Raw genomic sequence first — 23,429 nt, forward strand, 5'->3', positions numbered from 1 at the left:
ATACAAAATAGAAATTAATGCTCAGAAAATTACTTAAAACTATACAATTACATGGAAATTAACCTACTCCTAAACGACTTCTGAATAAATAATGAAATTAATGCAGAAATCAAGAAATTCCTTGAAACTAATGAGAACAAATTTACAACATACCAGAATCTGTGACAAAGCCATAATAGTGTAAATGAGAACGTTATAGCAATGAATGCCAACATCAAAAAGTTGGAAAAATCTCAAATTAACACCTCTCATCACAATTATTAATAGAACCGGAGAAACTAAGAGAAATAGAGAAACACTAGTAAACCAATCCCAGGGCTAGCAGATGACAAGAAGTAAGAAAAATTAGAGTTGAACTGAAAGAAATTGAGACATGGAAAACCATACAAAAGATCAATGAAATCAGGAGCTAGATTTTGAAGAATTAATAAGGCAGATTTACTGCTAGCTTGATTAATACATAGAAAAGACATAAATTATGTAACAATCAGATATGATGTGGGACATATTGTCACAGATCCCAGAGAAATATGAAAAACCCTCACAGATAGTTACGAACACTTCTATGCACATAAGATAGAAAACCTTGGAAAAGGTGGACTGTATAAAACACATAACCTCCCGAGTCTGAACTAAGAAGTAACTGAATCCCGGAACAGACTGATAATGAGTTCAAAAATAGCGTGTCATAAAAATCTTACCAAGCAGAAAAAGATGCAGTAGGTGGATTCAAAGCAGAATTCTACCAGATGTATAAGGACAATATGCTATTTCTACTGAAAATATTATTTTAAAATGAGCAGAATGAACTTCTCCCTAATTCATTGTATGAGGGCAACATCATCCTGATACTAAAACCTGGCAGAGACTAAAATAAAAATAAAACATTAGGCCAATATTCCTGATGAATGCAGATGTAAAAATACTGAACCAAATAATAGCAACTCAAATACAGCAGCACATCAAAAAGCAAATTCACTATGAACAGGTAGGCTTTTTCTATTGGATGTAAGTTTTGGTCAACACATGCATAAAAATCAATGTCATTTATGAGACAAAGATAACTGGAAACAAAAAACACATAATTACCTTAATAGATGTGGAAAAGTCTTTCAATAAAATTTAACATTCCTTCAGGCTAAAAACCTTCAATAAACTCGGCATTGAAGAAACATACTTCAAAATGATAACAGACATTCATGACAAAAGCATAGCCAACAACATACAGAATGGCAAATGTTGGCACCTTCCCCTTGCAACCAGAGAAAGACCAGGATTTCCTCTCTCACCACTCCTATTCAGCATAGTACTGGAAGCCTTAGCCAGAGCATTCAGACAAGAAAAAGAAAGAAAAGACATCCAAATAGGAAAAGAGGAAGCCAAATTATTCCTGTTTTTATATGGTATGATTCTATTTCTAGAAAATCCCATTTTTCTGCGCAAAATTTCTTATATGATTAAAACATGTTCATCAAATTTTCAAGATATGAAATCAATGTATGAAAATAAGTGTCATTCCTATATGCTAACAAAGTCTAACCATTCCATTCGCAGCATCCTGCCCCCAACAAATACAAGCATACCTAAAAATAGAGCTAACTTTTACTAAGAAGGTCAAATAATTACAGAACACTGTTTGAAAAGCTCACAGATGACACAAACAAATGGAAAAACATTTCATGCTCATTAACAGGAAGAATTAATATTGTTAAAATGGTAATACTACTCAAAGCAGTTTATATATTTCATACTATATGTATCAAACTACCAATGACAGTATTCACAGAATTAGAGAAAGAAAATCCTTATTTTTAACATTTATATGGAATCAAAAAGAGCATGATTGCCATGATACTGGTACAAAACCAGACACAGACTATTGGAACAGAATAGAGAGCCCAGAAATAATCCCACAAACCTACAACAATCTTATCTTTGACAAAATCAACAAAAATAAGCAATGAGGACAAGCTCACTATTTAGTAAATAGTAATGGGATAACAAATGAACCATATGCAGAAAATTGAAACTGTATTCGTTCCTTAAACCGTATGAAAAATTCTACTCAAGATGAATTAAAGACTTAAAAGTGAAGCCTAAAACTTTAAAAAACAATAAACCCTGGAAGATAACCTATGAGATATTATTTTAAATGTAGGACCTTGGTAATATTTCCTGATAAAGTCTCCAAAATCAATTGCAAGAAAAAAGGAAATTGACAAGTGACACCTAATTAAAAAGCTTCTGTACAGCAAAAGGAGCTATCAACAGAGTAAATGAAAACCTATGGAATGGGAGAAAATATTTTCCAACTATGCATCAAAGAAAAGGCTACTATTGTCCAGACTCTGTAAGAAACTTAAACAAATTTACAAGAAATAACAACCCCATTAAAAAGAGTGCAAATGATATAAGTTTTTAAAGGAAGACATACATGCAACCAACAAGCATATGAAAAAAAAATGCTTAATACTACTAACAGAGAAATGCAAATCAAAACCACAATGAGATACCATCTCATGCATGTAAGATCCAACTTTTTTTGATTAAAAAGTAAAGAAAAAAATAACATGTTAATGAGGTTCTGGAGGAAAGAACACACTTATACATTGCTGGTGGAATGTAAATTATTTCAGCCATTGTGGAAAGCAATTAAAAGAAGTTCTCAAAGAATTTAAAACAAAGCTACCATTTCACCCAGCAATCCCATTATTAGGTAGATACCTAGAGGAATAGAAATTATTCTACCATAAAGACAGACACACAAAATGCTCACACACACAAACACAATGTTGTAGTGCAATTTACAATAATATTGTAAGCAAAAACATTGCAGCACAATTTACAATAACAAAGACATGGAATTAACCTAAATGACCATCAATGGCAGGAGGGATTTTTTAAATGTGATATACCATGGAATACTATGCAGCCATAAAAGAAGGTTAATGTCCTCTCCAGCAACATGGATCGAGCTAGAGGCCATTATTTAATGGAAGCTAATGCAGGAACAGAAAACCAAATACTGCACGTTCTAACTTACAAATGGAAGCTAAACATTGAGTACATGTGGATATAAAGAAAGAAAGAAAGAAACTTGACAGTTGAGATTGGGAAGAGGATGAAGACAAAACACTACCTATTAGGCACTATGCATTTTACCTAGGTGACAAAATAATATGACAACCAACCCCTGTGACATGGAATTTACCTGTATAACTAATCTGCACATGTATTCTTGAACCTAAAATAGAAGTTAAAAAAGGAAACTCATTATAGGAAATTGCAGAGACAGAGTTCTTTGGGATTCCAGAAGATTAAAGTTAATTTTAAGCATGTTTCTGAAAAAGCAGATGCATAAATTCCATTTTGTCATAAAACATTCAGTCTTCCTTTCACTCAGTGTTTGTAACTTGAATGTAAAGTTCATCTTCCTTTAGTAGAGCATTGTTTTCATAAATCCTTTTTTGATAATAACTCAAGCAAGCAAAAAATTGTATTACTCAATGAAATAAACAAATTAAAATTTCTTTTTTAAGTTTGAAGAAATATGTAGCAATTTCTTCTCAACCTAAAATGTTATTTTTTTCCTTTTAATGAATGTATCTTCCTCAATGAAATTTTTTTCCTACAAATATTTCACATGATTTCAGAATATCTTTTTTACCTCATATTTCTGATGGCCTAACAAAGTGATAAAGTGTTTGTGATGAAAATAGATTATATGCAATATTTACAAAAGTACCTTTTCAGGTAATTGTATGTGCTCCTAGGGAATATTTGATTTTTATTTTCCTATCATATGCATTTGTCTTCAGCAGACACTTTTGTGATTGTGACATACAGACTCGTTTACTGTAGTCATATTTCTTGCAAGGAAATAGCTAAGTATATTATAAAGACAAAGGTGGCAAACTTATATGTCTAATATAAACTTGTCCAATATAAACTTGAAAACAATATATTGAAGCTATTGGTTGTTTATATATGTATAAACATTTGTAGAATTTTGGTGTTTCTCAAATTGTTAGCAAAATGGTGACAACCTGATATAATAATAACTTAAAATACATTTAATAAATGTGATTTACCTATAGAAGTGTAAATGCTTTTAAATATGTAATGGTATATCCATCAATCGTCAGTGTTAAAATTCAGGTTATCTCATGGAAAATGCAGATAATATGAAAGAAATGTGATCACATGAAAACTCTTCTAGTATCTCCAGAAATTAAATGAGAAATAATATTTTATTTTTAACTAAGCAGGATGTTTCTTTAAATGTTTTGAAGTTCAGTTTTGCATATCACAAACTGGTCTTATTATGATAAATTTGAACAAACCTAAAGGCAAACATATAAAAAAATTTGGAATAAGATTTAATAAATGTTGTAAGTATAAAAGAGAACACAAAAATACTATCTTCGATGATAGAAGTGTTTTTAATGTCCCAAATTTAAAAAAAAATTGAATTTTGACTTGATAACTTACTGGCATATTAATGATTGTAAGGTCTAAATAAATAACCTAGAAAACACTTCAATAGGGGGAGAAAAAAAAAACAAGATGCAAATAGAAACTATAATGTAAGAATAAACCCACATTTTGTTACTCCAAACTCTATGTACATATTTGTACAGTATTTAGCTCCCACTTTTATGGGAAAATATATGCATTTGACTATTTCTAAGTTATCTTACTTAAGATAATGCCTCTAGTTCTATTCATGTTATTACAAAAGATATAATTCCATTCTTTCTATGGCTGAATAGTATTTCATGTGTATATATACAGAGAGAGGAGAAATCACTCCTTGGACACAGTGTACATTATACATGTGATAATTATACTAAAAGCAGACTTCACCACTACATAATATGTCCATATAACAAAATTGAATGTGTACTCCTTTATTTGATTTGATATTATTATTATTATTATATATTTTTGTGATTGAGTATAACTATTGTCACCCAGGCTGAAGTGCATTGGTGTGGTCTCGGCTCACTGCAACCTCCACCTCCTGGTTTCAAGTGATTCTCAAGCCTCAGCCTCCAGAGTAGCTGGGATTACAGGCACATACCACCACGCCCAGCTAATTTTTGTATTTTTAGTAGAGACAGGGTTTCACCATGTTGGCCAGGATGCTCTCAATCTCTTGACTTTGTGATCCTCCCACTTTGGCCTCCCAAAGTGCTGGGATTACAGGCATAAGCTACTACTCCTGCCTTGTAATCCTTTAATTTACACAAAAAAGAAATAAAAGTATGTGCCTCATGAATATGTATAGTTATTTTTAAATTAAAAATGTTAAATAGATATATGTACTTTTTATGCTTAAAATAATAACTCCACATTTTAATAACTCTGCAGTTCACAGAAATCATAATGATGGAGCCATTTCACCAAAGCTAAAATAGATTGAGCTAGGTAATTTTAATTATATTATAAATATTGGGAAATAACAGAAAAATAAATAAGGATGAAAGTTAGACTGAGAACAATAAGTGTTAAGCTAATTCTCAGTGATAAACTAAAGCATGAAAACTTTAATTTTCAGGCAATGGGAGGACAGTAAAGAGAGAAAGATGTATGATGTTAATACTGTTAGCCCTACAGTTAATAAGAAAACAGCACACATAAAAATAGACAAATTAAAAAATATTACAGACAGAGTAGATGATTGAGAAATTAACCTTAAAATCATGATTTAGATTATTAATTTAAATTTAAGTATTTAGATATTCACTTAGTATATCTAGATGAGGAAACTATTAGCAATGAAAAAGAGCAAGTTAACCACGGTATTGTACAGAAACAACTGACAATATTTGATGACAATCTAGGTGAGGCAATACAGATTATTTATATATCCATACATATATATGTATGGATATCATACATTTATAAAGTTTTACTGATGTAGTTGAAAACAATGTAAAAATATATTTTGTAAAAATACATAGAAGAGTGACTTCTTAAAACTTTTAAGTTCCAGTATACATGTGCTGGTTTGTTGTATAGGTAAACGTATGTCATGGGGGTTTTCTGTACAGATTATTTTGTCACCAGGGTAGTAACCCTAGTATCAGTTAGTTATTTTCCTTGGTCCTCATTCTCCTTTCACTTGCTAGCCTCTGGTGGGCTCCATCATCTGTTGTTTTTCTCTTTGTGTTTATGTTTTCTCACAATTTAGCTTTCACTTCTAAGTGAGAAGATGTGGTATTTAGTTTTCTTTTTTACATTAGTATGCTAAGGATGATGACCTTCAGCTCCATCCACGTTCCTGCAAAGGTCATGGTCTCATTCTTTTTTATAGCTGTATAGTATTCTATAGTGCATATGTGTCATATTTTCTTTCTCTAGTCTACCATAATTTGGTTCTATGTTTTGCTATTGTGAATACACGTGTCTTTACAATAAAACAATTTATATTCCTTTAGTTATATGCCTAGTAATGAAATTATGGGGTCAAATGATAGTTCTGTTTTACACTCCTTGAGGAATTTGAATACTGCTTTCTATTACTGAACTAACTTAGAGTCTCACCAACTGTGTATAAATGTCCTCTTTCCTCTGCAACCTCATCAGCATTTGCTATTTTTTGACTTTTGCTAATAGTCATTCCAACTGGTGTGAGATGGTACCTCATTGTGGTTTGGACTTGCATTTCTCCAATGATCAGTGATAAGATTTTTTGAAATATGATTTTTGGCCAGTTGTATATCTTCCTTAGGAAAGTGTCTTTTCATGTCTTTTGCCCATTTTTTCATGTGGTTGTTTCTTTCTTGTAATATTAGACATTTGTTGAATGCATAGTTTGCAGAAATTATCTTCTATCAACAAGCTGTTGATAGTTTGTTATGCTGTGCAAAAGCTCTTTCATTCAATGATATCTCAAAATACTATGCACTGGGTCTAGTATACACTGCTGGGGTGACAGGTGCACCAAAATCTCAGAAATCACCTCTAAATAACATTCATGTAAGCAGACACCACCTGTTCTGCCAAAACTACTTAAATAATAAAAACATAATAAATAAAATACCCAGGTGATTTTAAAAAAATGTCTTTTATAATATCTTACAATGTTTTCCACATGTGAGTCAAATATGATTAGAAAATAATGATACAAAAGAAAAAGACATACAAATGACAAAGTTAAAATCACAATAAGATATATTCCATCTGTTAGAATGGCTTTTATTTAAAAACTCAATGAAGTTAGGCTGGGCATGGTGGCTTACTCCTGTAATCCTAGTCTTCTGGGAGCCTGAGGCAGATCAATCACTTGAGGTCAGGAGTTCAAGACCAGCCTTGCCAATATGGTGATACCCTATCTCTACTAAAAATACAAAAATTAGCTGGGTGTGGTGGCAGGTGCCTGTAATCCCAGCTACGTAGGAGGCTGAGGCAGGAGAATCATTTCAGCCCAAAAGGCAGATGTTGCAGTGAGCTGACATCATGCCACTGCATTCCAGTTTGGGTGGCAGAATGAGACATGCCACAAAAATAAATAAATAAATAAATAAATAAATTTTAAAAAATGAAATAACAGAAATTAAAAATAATTGGTGAGGTCATGAAGAAATGGGAACCCCGTATGCTGTTGGTAGAAATGTGCATCAATAGAGACATTAAGAAAAACAATATAGAGCTTTCCTTAGAAAACTAAACACGGAACTATCCCACTTCCAGACATATATCCAAAATAACAAAAAGTGTATACTGAAGAGATATGTTCATATGCTCTCAGGTTCATTGCAACATTATTGACAATGGATAAGATATGAAAGGAAACTATATGTGTTCATTGTCAGATAAATAGAAAGAAAGTCTGGTACATATACACAATGAAATATAATTCAACCTTTAAAAATAATGAAATACTGTTATTTGAGATAATAAAGATGAACTCAAAGGTCATTATACTTAGTAAAGTAAGCCAGACTCAAGAGACAAATACCACATGATCTCATTTATACGTGAAACCTTAAAAGTCAAACTCATAGAAATAAAGGGTAGAATGATTATTATCACAGGATAGAAGAAAGGGCTGAATGGAGAAATTAAAAATGTTGGTTACACATACATAATTATAGACAGGAGGATTGTGATTTAGTAATCTTTCTTACAAATGGTGACAAAAATAACAATTTATTACACATTTCAAATTACTAAAACCATAAATCTTAAATGTTTTGATGAAAATATAAGTATTTAAAGTCATGAATTTTTTAATTAGCTTGATTGAACAACTTTACAATGTAAGCATATATCGAAACATCAAGTTTTATTGTATTGTACAAATATATAATATATAAAAGTTTTATCTGTAATTGTGTAAATTGTAATAAAGTTTTTAAAAATAAAAATAAATTATCACAATAGAGAAAAAATCATTTTGCTATCTGACATAATAAAATGGACAATTAAAGACATTTTAATTTCAACAATACTTTTAATATTTAAAAAATTGATTCAAATATTTTGATTAAATAGTACTAACAAATATTTTAATTTTAAAACTTTATGTAACATTTTAAGATAAGACTTACAGTTGTAAAATAATCTTACTGTTGTATTGTTTCTTTAGTTTGCCTTAAAAAAATTACTACTTTAATACAGTAAAAACATTTATATGTCCATGTCTGAAAGAAAAGTACTATAACAAGATTTTATTTTTATTGTATAAGGCAAACTAATTTCCTCTTTACAAAAAAAATCTTTTATTTTATTACGTATCTTTATTTTTATTGTAAATTTAACAAGATTTTATTTTTATTGTATAAGGCAAACTAATTTCCTCTTTACAAAAAAAATCTTTTATTTTATTGCGTATCTTTATTTTTATTGTAAATTTTTATTGATGCATAATAATTGTATATATGTATGGAGTACATGCAATATTTTGTTACGTACATAAAATATGTAATGATCAGGTTAGGGTATTTAGAATATCCACCACAACAAATATTTATCATTTCATTGTGTTGAAAACTTTTTAAGTCCTCTCTTCTAGCTATTTTAAAATATACAACATATTGTTATTAACTATAGTCACCCTATACTGCTATCAAACATTAGAGTTTATTCCTTCTATCTAACTATATGTTAGTACCTATTATCCCATCTCTGTTTACCACCCCCAACTTCACACAACCCTCCCAGTCTCTGGTAATTATCACTCTATTCTGTTTACTTTTATGAGATCAATTATTTTAGCATCCACATATGAGTGAGAACATTTAATATTTGTCTTTCTGTGCCTGGTTTAATTCACTTCACATAATGACCTCCAGTTCCATTTATGCTGACAGACACTTCATTTGATTTCATGTTACATTGTTGTGAACAATGCCAGAAAAAAGCATGGAAACACAGGTATTTATTTGATGTATTGACTTCCTTTGTAGTAGATATCTAGCAATAAAATTGTTGAATTGAATGGTAATTCTATTTTCATTTTTTTAGGAATCTTCATATTGTTTTCCACAGTGGCTGTATTAGTTTAAGTTTCCACCAATAGTATTTCAGAGTTCCCATTTCTCTCATCCTTACCAAGATTTTTTGTTCCTTGTCTGTAATAAAACCATTCTGATTGGGGTAAGGTGATAACTCATTGTGGTTTTTGATTTTGCATTTCCATGATGATTAGTAGTGTTGACCATGTTTCATATATCTGTTTGCCATTTGTACATTTTCTCTTTATAAATGTCTATTAATATATTTTGCCCTGCGTTTAATGAGTTTTTTATGTTAACATATATACGATCTTTGTGTACTTTGGATGTTTAGTGCCCTGAGAGATAAGTAGGATGCAAGCATTTCCTCTCATTTAACAGAAAGTCTTTCACTCTATTGGTTATTTATTTTGCTGTGCAAAACTTTTTAAGTCCCATTTGTCAGTTTTCATTTTTCTCTCCTGTGCTTTCGTAGTCTTAGTCACAATTTCCTCCTCTAGGCCAACATCCAAATGTATATTTCTGGGTTTTCTTTTGCTTTAATGTTTCAGGTCTCATATTCCCAAATATTTCTTATATCTTGAGTTGATTTATATATATTGTGAGAGATAGGAGGCAGAGGTATTCTTCTGCATGTGGCTATCCAGTTTTCCAGTAATATTTATCAGGATAAATTCTTTTACTGAGTTTAAAATCTTATCATTTATGTCAAGGATCACTTAGCTATAAATATCTTTAACTGTTACTTATGGCTGTATTCCTTATTACTAAAAGTAGTATATGTGTCTATTTTCATACCACTAACATGCTGTTTTGGTCGCTACAGTCTTGTATTTTTGAAGTCAAGTAGTATAATGCCTTTAACACTTTTCTATTTGCTCAAAATTGGTTTGTCTATATGTCCTCTTTTGGGTTTTATAAGAATTTCGGGATTAAAAAAAATTCTGTGAATAATGATGTTGGTATTTTTATAGGGTTGCACTAAATATGTAGCTTGTTTTTGGCAATGTGATCATTTCAATGATACTTTATCTTTTAGACCATAAGCTTAGTCCATGTTTTCCCAGTTGTTTGTGTCATGTAAAATTTATTTCAACATTTTTTTTTGTATGCAGTTTTCCTTGTAGTAATTGTTCACATCTTTTTTAAAATTTAGTCCTAGGTAGTTTAATATTTTGCAGCTATTATGAATGAGATTGGCTTCTTGATTTCTTTCTCAGCTAGATGACTATTGTATGAAAATGCAAGTTGTTGTAACCTAAAATTTTACTGTAATTATTTGTCAAATATAATTTTTTTTGTGGAGTCTTTAGGTGTTTCTGCATTTAAGATCATATTGTCAGAAAAGAGGGACAGTTTGACTTTCTCATTTCTAATTTGGATACTTTTTATTTCCTTCTTTAGCCTGATGTCTCTGGCTAATACTCCCAGGGTTGCGATGAATAGGAGTGATGAACATGGGCATCTTTGTATTGTTCTATTTTTAAGAGGAAAGACGTTTAACTTTTTTCTATTTAGAGTGATGTTGGCTGTGGGTTTGTCATTTGTACCCTTTATTATTCAATGTATGTTCCTCTATGTCTACTTGTTCAGTGTTTTTTTATCATGACAAAATGCTGAATTTTATCAAATGCTTTTCCTGTGTCCTTTATTCTTGATTATTGATGTGATGTATTATGCTTAGTGATTTGCACATGTTGAACCAGGCCTGCATCTATGGTGTAAATTCCACTTTATCTTCATGCAACACTTTTTGATTTGATGCTGGATTCTGTTTGGTGATATTTTGTTGAGAATTTTTGTATCTGTGTTCAGCAATGATATGCAACTGAAGTTGTTGTGCTATTATTATTATTATTTTATCCTTGTTTTGTTTGGCTATCAGGATGATGCTGGCCTTCTAGAATGAATTGAGAATAAATTTCTCTTCTTTGATTGTTTTTCAAATAGTTTCAGAAGAACTGATGTTAGTTCTTCTGTATACATGTTGCAGAATGTAGCAAAGAATATATCCAATTTTTGGATTTTATTTGTTGGAAGACTTTATTATTGATTCAATCTTCCTACCCATTGTTGGTCAGTTCAGGTTTTCCATTTGTTATTGATTCAGTCTTGTGTAATTGCATAATTTCAAAAATTTGTTCATTTCCACTAAACTTTCCAGTTCATTTGTGTATGGTTGTTCATCATAGTCTCTGATAATCTCTTTGTATTATTATTATGTCAATTGTAATGTCTTTTTTTATATCTCATGTTCTTTAATTTGGCTTTTCTCTTTCCTCTTGGTTTGTCTAGTGAGAAGTTTATCAATTTTCTTTATATTTTCAAATTATTTTTTGTTTCAATGTGTTTTGGTCTCTTTAATTTTAGCTGTGCTAAGATTATTTTTATTGCTTCATTCTTCTACATTTTGGATTTTTTGTTCATGCTTTCTAGTTCCTTAAGGAACATTTTTAGATTGTTAATTTGTAATATCTTTTTACTTTTTTGTGTATATATTTATTGGTATGAATTTTATCCTTTTAGTATTGCTTTTGCTGTATTGCACAACTTCCATATGTTGTGTTTCCACATTCAATTGTTTCAAGCAATTATTACATAAATTTTAACTTTTTTTATTACTTGGTGGTTATTCAAGAGTATGTTGTTTAACTTTTATGTATTTGTATAGTATAATTGCCAGAGTTTGGGTAGATATTTGTTTCCACTTTTATTCTACTGTGGTATGACAGAAGTATTTGATATGATTTTGACTTTTTAAAACTCACAAAGACTGATGAATGCTGATATATGATTTATCCTGAATAATGTTTTATGTGCTGATTTTAAAAATGCCTATTTTGCATTTGTTGAAAAGAGTGTTCTGTAAATATCTATGTGGTTTAAAATATATCTTAACCCAATGTATCTTTATTGATTTTTGGTATAAATGAGCTGTCTAATGCTGAAGGTAGGGTGTTGAAGTTCTGTCAATATTATTCTATTGTAGTATATCTCTCTTCTTAGACTCTCTTCTTAACACTGAGTGCTCCAGTGTTAGATGCATGTATGTATTTAAAATTATTACCTTCTCATTTGATTGATTCCATTATTATTATATAATCATCTACTTGATTTTTTTTCTTTTAGCTGTTCTTGATTTGAAGTCTGTTTTATCTTTTATGACTGCAGGTACTTCAATTGACTTTTGGTTTCTATTTGCATGGAATAAACGTGTGTGTGTGTGTGTGTGTATCTTTATTTTCAGTCTCTGTGGTAAGGTGAGCTTCTTGTAAAAAGCATATAGATGGGTCATGATTAGTTCCACTCATCCAATCATTCTATGTCTTTTAACTGAAGATTGAAGTCCATTTACATTGAGATTTTCATTAACTGTGTGGTTTATTTCTTATTATATTAACTATTTTTTGGGTGTTTATATATTTTCTTTACTTTCTTTTTCTCATATTTCTCTCTTTATGGTTTATTGATTTCTGTGGTGATATCATTTGCATCCTTTCTTTTTTTTCTTTGTGTGACTGCTTTACATGTGAGTTTTATAATTCTGTGTGATTTTATAATGGTTAATGTCATCCTTTACTTCCAGATTTAGGACTTCCTGGAAAATTTCTTGTCGGTTCAGTCTAGTGGTAACAAATTTCCTCAGAATTTCCTTGTCTGGGAAATACATTATTTCTCTTAGGAAGGATATAATTGCTGAATATTTTATTCTTGACTTCCAGTATTTTCTCTCTAAGCACCATGAATATATCATTTTATTATTTTTCTGACTGAAACGTTTTGGCTTAGAAGTCTGCATTAGTTTGGTGATTTTTTTCCCTGTATAGGTAATTAGATGCTTTTCTATTGCTCCTTTTAAGATTCGCTCTTTGTGTTTTACTTTAGACAAATTATAACGTGTCACATGTATAATTTTCGCATTCTGTTTTCCTGGGAATCATTCAGACTCCTTTATCTGAATATATAAATATATTGATAGACTTGGGAAACCTTTATTTATTATTTTATTAAATAAAATTTCTAATTTAAAAATTTTCCATTCACCCTTATAATATTAATAATTTGCTTATTTATTTTCTATATGTTGTCCTATATGTCATGAAGGCTTTTACTCATTTTTAATTTTTTAAAATTTTATCTGATTATGTTATTGCAAAATACTTGTCTTCATGTTTCAATATTATTTCTTTTGCCTGAGAGAATCTATTGCAGCTTTAAAATGCATTTGTAATTTCTTCAATTATTCAGCTTCAGAATTCCTATATTTAATTTTTTAAATTATCTATTTGGTAAAATTCTCATTCATATGCTTAATTTTTTTCTGATTTGTTTGCATTAATTTTCTGGATTCCCTTGTTTTTCAATGGGCTTCTTTAAAAATCAGCATTTTAAAGTATTGACCCAGAATTTTGCAAATTTCATTTTAACTGAAACCTGTTACTTGAAAATTATTGTCTTCGATTAGTGTTGTTACATTTTCTTGTTTGTCATGTTTTCTCTGTCCTTACATTAATATCTACAAATATGATGTAACAGTCACTTCTTCCAATTTTATTGAGCTACATTCATGGGGAGAATTTTTTCCTGAAGAATGTATATATTTTCTTGGTTATATAGAATGATCTAACTTTAATTTTAGGTGCTTGTCATAGTGTGATCTGTGTATAAGTTGTTCAGAAATACACAGGCTTAGTTGCATCTGTAATTTTCTCAGTGACTTTGCATGGAAACTTCTGGTAAAATTTTGCTGTAGACTGGAATCCCATGTGGGCAGTCTTTGGGCCCCAGTGGTAGCAACAGTGAGCTGAGTGTGCCTGTTCATTGGTTCCAGAGGGGTTTATGCTGGCACTATAGGATCCAGTTGTGGATCTGGTGGGGGGGTGGATTTTTTGACTCAAGGTAGCTTGTTATGATAAAATGTAGGTAGTGGCAGTGATAATCCAGGCATATAGGTGATCCTTAGGACTCCTGAGCAACTGATGAGATGGGGTTGATGTCAGGAGCAGTGGTGGAGCAACTAATTAGAACCCTAGCAGTTCATGCTGATATTGGTGGTGGCTGCAGTGGGTTGGATGGGACAATCCTCTGGTCCACTGGTAACATGTTCAGATTGATGTCAACTGGTGGTACTGGCTAGTTGTGTTAACCTGTCCTTTGATCCTGGGAGGAGTAACTGGGCTGAACAATTAGTGGGCCCTTGGATATACTGGGAGCACAGGAACAGGCCAGCAGACTTGTTCTCAGACTCCTTGGTGATACATACAGATGCTGACTGTGACTGAAAGAAAATAATGTTCTTCAGGACACCAGCAGAGTGCTCAACTGTCAGCTGTGACAGCTGTGCTGCATTGCTGCCACTGGGGAATGTGAGGCCCCTCTCAGCTAGAGAAGCATGGGGAGATAAGAATGGAAAGTGTGGCCTGCCTTTACTTTGGTCTTACAGCACCCTATTGCAGTGTGGTATTATGTGTTCTATGTATACATGGGATTGCTCAGTCTTCCCTATCTTTTCTCAGACCAGTGACAGCAACAGGAGTGACCATATCATTCTGAACTCAGGACAGAACACAGATTCTGGTAGTTATCTCTCATAGTAATACCAAGCTGAAGCAACTCTGGACTCACATGTTTGTGGTAATCTCTTTGATCTCTCATTCTGGAGCAATTTATCTTTGCAATACCTAGGCAGCTGTCTATGTCAGGTGTAATGACCACACAAGAAGAGATATTTTCTCACAGTTAAGATTGTTAAATCTAATCATGCAAATTTGGAGTTCTTTCTTTTACTTTTTCCTGTGTCTAGTGTCTTCTCCTAGCTCCAAGACAATTGCTTTACTCTCCTTCCTTACTTTTGGTTGTTCCTATTACATCTCTTTTGAGTCTCAATATTCCTTCTTAGATAATCCATTGTATGAATATTTATTTGCTATTTGTGTTCTCTTGTGGAAAAAAGTGCATACTAGCTGGATCTACTCAGTCATCTTGATTCTCTCTTTTCTCAAGTGGGAAAGTAAAATTTTATCAAATGTTTTTCTGTGTATAATGAGATGACCATAAGATTTTTGTCCTTCATTCTGTGGATGTGGTGTATCATATTTATTGATTAGTGTTTGCTGAAACATTCTTGCATACCTGTAACAAATCTCTCTTGATTATGTTGCATAATCTTTTTGATGCACTATTGAATTTTGTTTACTACTACTATGTTGAGGTTGTTTGTATCTATGTTCATCAGGAATAATGGCCTTTAGTTTTCTCTTTTTTGTTGTATTCTTGTCTTTTGCTGGTCAAGGTAATATTCATCTCATAAAATAAGTTAGGGAGTATTCCTTTCTCCTATTTTGATATAGTTGGAGGAGAATTCATTTTACTTCTTTGTAATTTGGTACACTTCAGGAATTAGGCTTTCCACTCCTAGACATTTTTTGCATTGGAAGACATTTATTATTAATTCAATCATTATTGACTTTTGGTCTCTTTTGATTTTCTATGTCTCCCTCATTCAATCTTGTTAGGTTATATATGTGTAGCAATTAATTCATTTCCTCTAGTTCTTCTATGTCGTCACTGGCTAGCTGCTCATAATAGTTTCTGATAATCCTTTTTATTTTTGTATCTGTTGTAACATTTTTTTTTGTTTCTGATTTTATTTATTTGATTTTTTTTTTCTTTGTCTTAGTCCAACTAGTGGCTTATCACTTTTTTTCCAAAAAAAAATTACATTTTGCTATATTAAAAATATTTTTTATGTCTCTACTTGGTTCAGTTCTCCTGATGTTTACTATTTCCTTATTTCTATGAGTTTAGGTTTTCTTTTGATTTGCTTTTTAAAGCTGCTTAAAAGTGCATTCTTTGGTGGTTTACTTATTTCTTGTTTGCTTTTTTCATATGAGTATTTACTGTTATAAATTTTCCTCTTAGGATTGCTTATGCTACTTGTTTCTATTGTTTGTTCCAAAAATTATTTGAATTTTTTCTTATATCTTTATTGACTCAATCATTACTCAGAAATAGAGAGTTTAATTTTTATATATTTAGATGGATTCCAAAGATCCTTTTGTTATTAATTTATAGTTTTTTTCCAATTGTATTCTGAGAAGATAATTAATGTGATTTCATTATTTCTAATGTTGAGACTTATTTTCTGTCTTAACACATTATATATCCTAGAGAATGACCCATGTGCTAATGAGTAAAACTGTATTCAGCAACTGCTAAATAAAATGTTCTGTAAAGGTTGTTAGGTCCATTTGGTCTGAAGTTCAGCTTAAACCAATTTGTACTTTTTGTTTTCTGTCTAGATTTTCTCTCTAATACTGAGAGTGGAGTGTTAAAGTCTCCAAAAATTATTGTACTGGAGTTCATTTCTATCTTTCTATCTAGTAATATTGGCTCTATGTATTTGGATGTTTCAGTGTTAGGTGAAGATATATTTAAAATTGTTATATCATCTTGCTGAAGTCTCCTTTTGAATTACATAATGACTTTCTTTTTCTCCTTACTTTCTTTGAATTACAGTCTGGTTTACCAGATATAAGCACAGTTACTCCCACTCATTTTTGCTTTTTGTTTGCATGAAGTTTCTTTTTTTTATTTCTTCATTTTCAGTCAATATGTTCCTTTAAAGACAAAGTGAATTCCCCATTGGTTGCATATAATTGTGTCTTGTTTTTCAGTCTATTCAGCCAGTCTACATATATTGATTGGAGAATTTAATCTATTTATACTGGAAGTTATTATTGATAGGTTAGGAACTATTTTTGTCTTTGTGTTACTTACTTCCTCATTTTCTTATTTTTTCTTACAACTTTGTTTTAAGTGTAAAGCATAATATGCAAGATTATTACATGGGCAAAATACATGTTCCTGGGGTTTAATGTATAAATGGTTTCAGCACACAGTTATTGAGCATAAGGCCTAAGAAGTTGTAATCCTTCTCTTCCTTCCACCCTCTGCCCTCAGTTAGAACCTTGTGTCTATTGATACTTTCTGTGTGTCCATGTGTACTTAAGGTTTATCTCACATTTACAAGTTAGAACATGTAGTATCGGGTTTTCTGTTTTTGCTTAAAATAATGACCTCCAGCCCTATTCATATTGCTGCAAATCCTATGGTTTCATTCTTTTTATGGCTATGTAGTATTTCATGGTATATATGTACCACATTTTCTTTATGCAGTCCACCTTTGATGGAAATCTAAGTTAATTTCTTGTTTTACTTTTATATCTTCAATCTATATTGAGATAATTTTTGTATATGGTAAAATATAGGCATCTTGTTTCAATCCCTTGCATATGGTTAGCCAGTTTTTCAGTACCATTTACTGAACAGGGAGTTCTTTTCCCATTGCTTGTTGTTTGTGACTTTGTCAAAAATCTTAGAGTTATAGCAGTGTGGCTTAATTTCTTCATTCTTTATCCTGTTGCACTGGTCTTTGTGTCTGTTTTTGTACCCATACCATACTGTTTTGGTTACTGTAGCCTTGTAGTATAGCTTAAATTTGGGTAGTAAAATGCATCCCCCTTTGCTCATTTTGCTCAGTTTTCTTCAGCTATTCAGAATCTTTTTCAATTCTACATTAATTTTGGATTTTTTTGTTTCATAGAAATAGCATTCAATCTGTACAAAAAATTAGCAGGCACCTGTAGTCCCAGCTACTTGAGAGGCCAAGGCAGGGGAATGGCATGAATCCAGGAGGTAGAGTTTGCAGTGAGCTGAGATCATGCCACTGCACTCTAGCCTGGGAGACAGAGCAAGACTCCATCTCAAAAAAGAAAGAAAAAGAAAAAAAGAAATAGCATTCAATCTGTAAATAGCTTCATGTAGTATGGTCATTTAGAAAATGTTTGTTCTTCCTTATTCCATGCTCATGGGTAGGAAGAATCAATATCGTGAAAATGGCCATACTGCCCAAGGTAATTTGTAGATTCAATGCCATCCCCATCAAGTTACCAAAGACTTTCTTCACAGAATTGGAAAAAACTACTTTAAAGTTCATATGGAAACAAAAAAGAAGCCATAAGCCAAAAGAACAAAGCTGGAGGCATCATGCTATCTGACTTCAAACTATACTACAAGGATACAGTAACCAAAACAGCATAGTATGTCTACCAAAACAGAGATATAGACCAATGGAACAGAAAAGAGCCTTCAGAAATAATGCCATGTATCTACAACTATCTGATCTTTGACAAATCTGAGAAAAACAAGCAATGGGGAAAGTATTCCCTATTTAATAAATGGTGCTGGGAAAACTGGCTAGCCATATGTAGAAAACTGAAACTGGATCCCTTCTTTACACCTTATTCAAAAATTAATTCAAGATGGATTAATGACTTAATGTTATGGGCTGGCAGCCAAGGTGGCCAAATATGAATAACTCCAGTCTACAGCTCCCAGTATGACTAACACAGAAGACAGGTGATTTCTGCATTTCCATCTGAGGTACCAGGTTCATCTCACTAGGGAGTGTCAGAGAGTGAGTGCAGGACAGTGGGTGCAGCACATGGTGCATGAGCCAAAGCAGAGTGAGGCATTGCCTCACTCAGGAAATGCAAGGGGTCAGGGAGCTCCCTTTCCTAGTCAAAGAAATGGGTGACAGATGGCACCTGGAAAATTGGGACACTCCCACGCTAATACTGTGCTTTTCTGACAGGCTTAAAAAACAGCGCACCAGGAGATTATATCCTGCACCTTGCTCAGAGGGTCCTATGCCCATGGAGTCTCACTGATGGGGAAACCACAAAGATGGGGAAAAAATGAGCAGAAAAACTGGAAACTCTAAAAAGCAGAGTGCCTCTCCTCCTCCAGAGGAATGCATTTCCTCACCAGCAATGGAACAAAGCTGCATAGAGAGTGACTTTGACGAGTTGAGAGATGAAGGCTTTAGATGATCAAATTACTCTGAGCTACAGGAGGAAATTCAAACCAAAAGCAAAGAAGTTAAAAATTTTGAAAAAAGTTTAGACAAATGTATAACTACAAAAACCAATATGGAGAAGTGCTTAAAGGAGCTGATGGAGCTGAAAGTCAAGGCTCAAGAACTACATGAAGAATGCAGAAGCCTCAGGAGCCGATGTGATCGACTGGAAGAAAGGGTATCAGTGATGGAAGATAAAATGAATGAAATGAAGCAAGAAGGGAAGTTTAGAGAAAAAAGAATAAAAGGAAACAAGCAAAGCCTCCAAGAAATATGGGACTATGTGAAAAGACCAAATCTATGTCTGATTGATGTACCTAAAAGTGATGGGGAGAATGGAACCAAGTTGGGAAACACTCCACAGGATATTACCCAGGAGAACTTCCCCAATCTAGCAAGTCAGGCCAACATTCAGATTCAGGAAATACAGAGAACACCACAAAGATACTCCTCGAGAAGAGCAACTCCAAGACACATAATTGTCAGATTCACCAAACTTGTAATGAAGTAAAAAATATTAAGGGAAGCCAGATAGAAAGGTCGGGTTACCCACAAAGGGAAGCCCATCAGACTAACAGCAGATCTCTTGGCAGAAAATCTACAAGCCAGAAGAAAGTGGGGGCCAATATTCAACGTTCTTAAAGAAAAGAATTTTCAACCCACAATTTCATATCCAGCCAAACTAAGTTTCATAACTCCAGGAGAAATAAAATACTTTACAGACAAGCAAATGCTGAGAGGATTTGTCACCATCAGGCCTGTCCTAAAAGAGCTCCTGAAGGAAGCACTAAACATGGAAAGGAACAACCGGTACCAGCCACTGCAAAATCATGCCAAATTGTAAAGACCATTGGTGCTAAGAAGAAACTTCATCAACTAATGAGCAAAATAACCAGCTAACACCATAATGACAGGATCAAATTCACACATAATGATATTAACTTTAAATGTAAATGGACTAAATGCTCCAATTAAAAGACACAGACTGGCAATTTGAATAAAGAGTCAAGACTCATCAGCATGCTGTTTCAGGAAACCCATCTCACGTGCAGAGACACACATAGGCTCAAAATAAAAGGATGGAGGAAGATCTACCAAGCAAATGGAAAAGGAGAAACAGGCAGGAGTTGCAATCCTAGTCTCTCATAAAACAGACTTTAAACCAACAAAGATCAAAAGAGACAAAGAACGCCATTACATAATGGTAAAGGGATCCATTCAACAAGAAGAGCTAACCATCCTAAATACATATGCACCCAATACAGGAGCACCCAGATTCATAAAGCAAGTCCTGAGTGACCTACAAAGAGACTTAGACACCCACACAATAATAATGGGAGATTTTAACACCCCACTGTCAACATTACACAGAGCAATGAGACAGAAAGATAACAAAGATACCCAGGAATTGAACTCAGCTCTGCACCAAGTGGACCTAATAGACATCTACAGAACTCTCTACCCCAAATCAACAGAATATACATTTTTTTCAGCACCACACCACACCTATTCCAAAATTGACCACAAGGTTGGAAGTAAAGCTCTCCTCAGCAAATGTAAAAGAATAGAAATTACAACAAACAGTCTCTCAGATCACAATGTAATCAAACTAGAACTCAGGATTAAGAAACTCACTCAAAATCCCTCAATTATGTGGAAACTGAACAATTTGCTCCTGAATGACTACTGGGTACATAACGAAATTAAGGCAGAAATAAAGATGTTCTTTGAAACCAATGACAACAAAGACACGACCTACCAGAATCTCTGGGACACATTCAAAGCAATGTGCAGAGGGAAATTTATAGCACCAAATGTGCACAAGAGAAAGCAGGAAAGATACAAAATTGACACCCTAACATCACAATTAAAAGAACTAGAAAAGCAAGAGCAAATACATTCAAAAGCTAACAGAAGGCAAGAAATAACTAAAATCAGAGCAGAACTGAAGGAAATATGGACCAAAAAACCCTTCAAAAAATTAATGAATCCAGGAGCTTGTTTTTTGAAAGGATCAACAAAATTAATAGACCACTAGCAAGATTAATACAGGAAAAAAGAGAGAAGAATCAAATAGATGCAATAAAAAATGATAAAGGGGATATCACCACCGATCCCACAGAAATACAAGCTACCATCAGAGAATACTACAAACACCTCTCTGCAAATAAACTAGAAAATCTAGAAGGAATGGATAAATTACTCAACACATGCACTCTCCCAAGACTAAACCAGGAAGGAGTTGAATCTCTGAAGGGACCAATAACAGGATCTGAAACTGAGGCAATAATCAATAGCTTACCAATCAAAAAGAGTCCAGCACCAGATGGATTCACTGCCGAATTCTACAAGAGGTACAAGGAGGACCTGGTACTATTCCTTCTGAAACTATTCCAATCAATAGAAAAAGAGGGAATCCTCCCTAACTCATTTTATGCGGCCAGCATCATCCTGATACGAAAGCTGGACACAGACATGACCAAAAAAGAGAATTTTAGACCAATATCCTTGATGAACATTGATGCAAAAATCCTCAATAAAATACTGGCAAACCAAATCCAGCAGCACATCAAAAAGCTTATCCACCATGATCAAGTGGGCTTCATCCCTGGGATGCAAGGCTGGTTCAATATATGCAAATCAATAAATGTAATCCAGCATATAAACAGAACCAAAGACAAAAACCACATTGTTATCTCAATAGATGCAGAAAAGACATTTGACAAAATTCAACAACCATTCATGTTAAAAACTCTCAATAAATTAGGTATTGATGGGACATATCTCAAAATAATAAGAGCTATCTATGACGAACCCACAGCCAATATCATACTGAATGGGCAAAACCTGGAAGCATTCCCTTTGAAAACTGGCACAAGACAAGGATGCCCTCTCTCACCACTCCTATTCAACATAGTGTTGGAAGTTCTGGCCAGGGCAATTAGTCAGGAGAAGAAAATAAAGGGTATTCAATTAGGAAAAGAGGAAGTCAAATTGTCCCTGTTTGCAGATGACATGATTGTATATCTAGAAAATGCCACTGTCTCAGCCCAAAATCTCCTTAATCTGATAAGCAACTTCAGCAAAGTCTCAGGATACAAAATCAATGTGCAAAAATCACAAGCATTCTTATACACCAACAACAGACAAACAGAGAGCCAAATCATGAGTGAACTGCCATTCATAATTGCTTCAAAGAGAATAAAATACATGCGAATCCAACTTACAAGGTATGTGAAGGACCTCTTCAAAGAGAACTACAAACCACTGCTCAGTGAAATAAAAGAGGATACAAACAAATGGAAGAACATTCCATGCTCCTGGGTAGGAAGAATCAATATCATGAAAATGGCCATCCTGCCCAAGGTAATTTGCAGATTCAATGCCATCCCCATCAAGCTACCAATGACTTTCTTCACAGAATTGGAAAAAACTACTTTAAAGTTCATATGGAACCAAAAAAGAGCCCACATCACCAAGTCAATCCTAAGCCAAAAGAACAAAACTGGAGGCATCACGCTACCTGACTTCAAACTATACTACAAGGCTACAGTAACCAAACAACATGGTATGGGTACCAAAACAGAGATATAGACCAATGGAACAGAACAGATCTCTCAGAAATAATGCCACATATCTACAACTATCTGACTTTTGAAAAACCTGACAAAAACAAGCAAAGGGGAAAGGATTCCATATTTAATAAATGGTGCTGGGAAAACTGGCTAGCCATATGGAGAAAGCTGAAACTGGATCCCTTCCTTATACCTTATACAGAAATTAATCAAGATGGATTAAAGACTTAAATGTTAGACCTAAAACCATAAAAACCCTAGAAGAAAACCTAGGCATTACCATTCAGGACATAGACATGTGCAAGGACTTCATGTCTAAAACACCAAAAGCAATGGCAACAAAAGCCAAAATTGACAAATGGGATCTAATTGAACTCAAGAGCTTCTGCACAGCAAAAGAAACTACCATCAGAGTGAACAGGCAACCTACAAAATGGGAGAAAATTTTCACAACCTACTTATCTGACAAAG

Source organism: Pongo pygmaeus, chromosome Y (assembly GCF_028885625.2).
Source record: "Pongo pygmaeus isolate AG05252 chromosome Y, NHGRI_mPonPyg2-v2.0_pri, whole genome shotgun sequence".
NCBI classification, from domain to species: domain Eukaryota; kingdom Metazoa; phylum Chordata; class Mammalia; order Primates; family Hominidae; genus Pongo; species Pongo pygmaeus.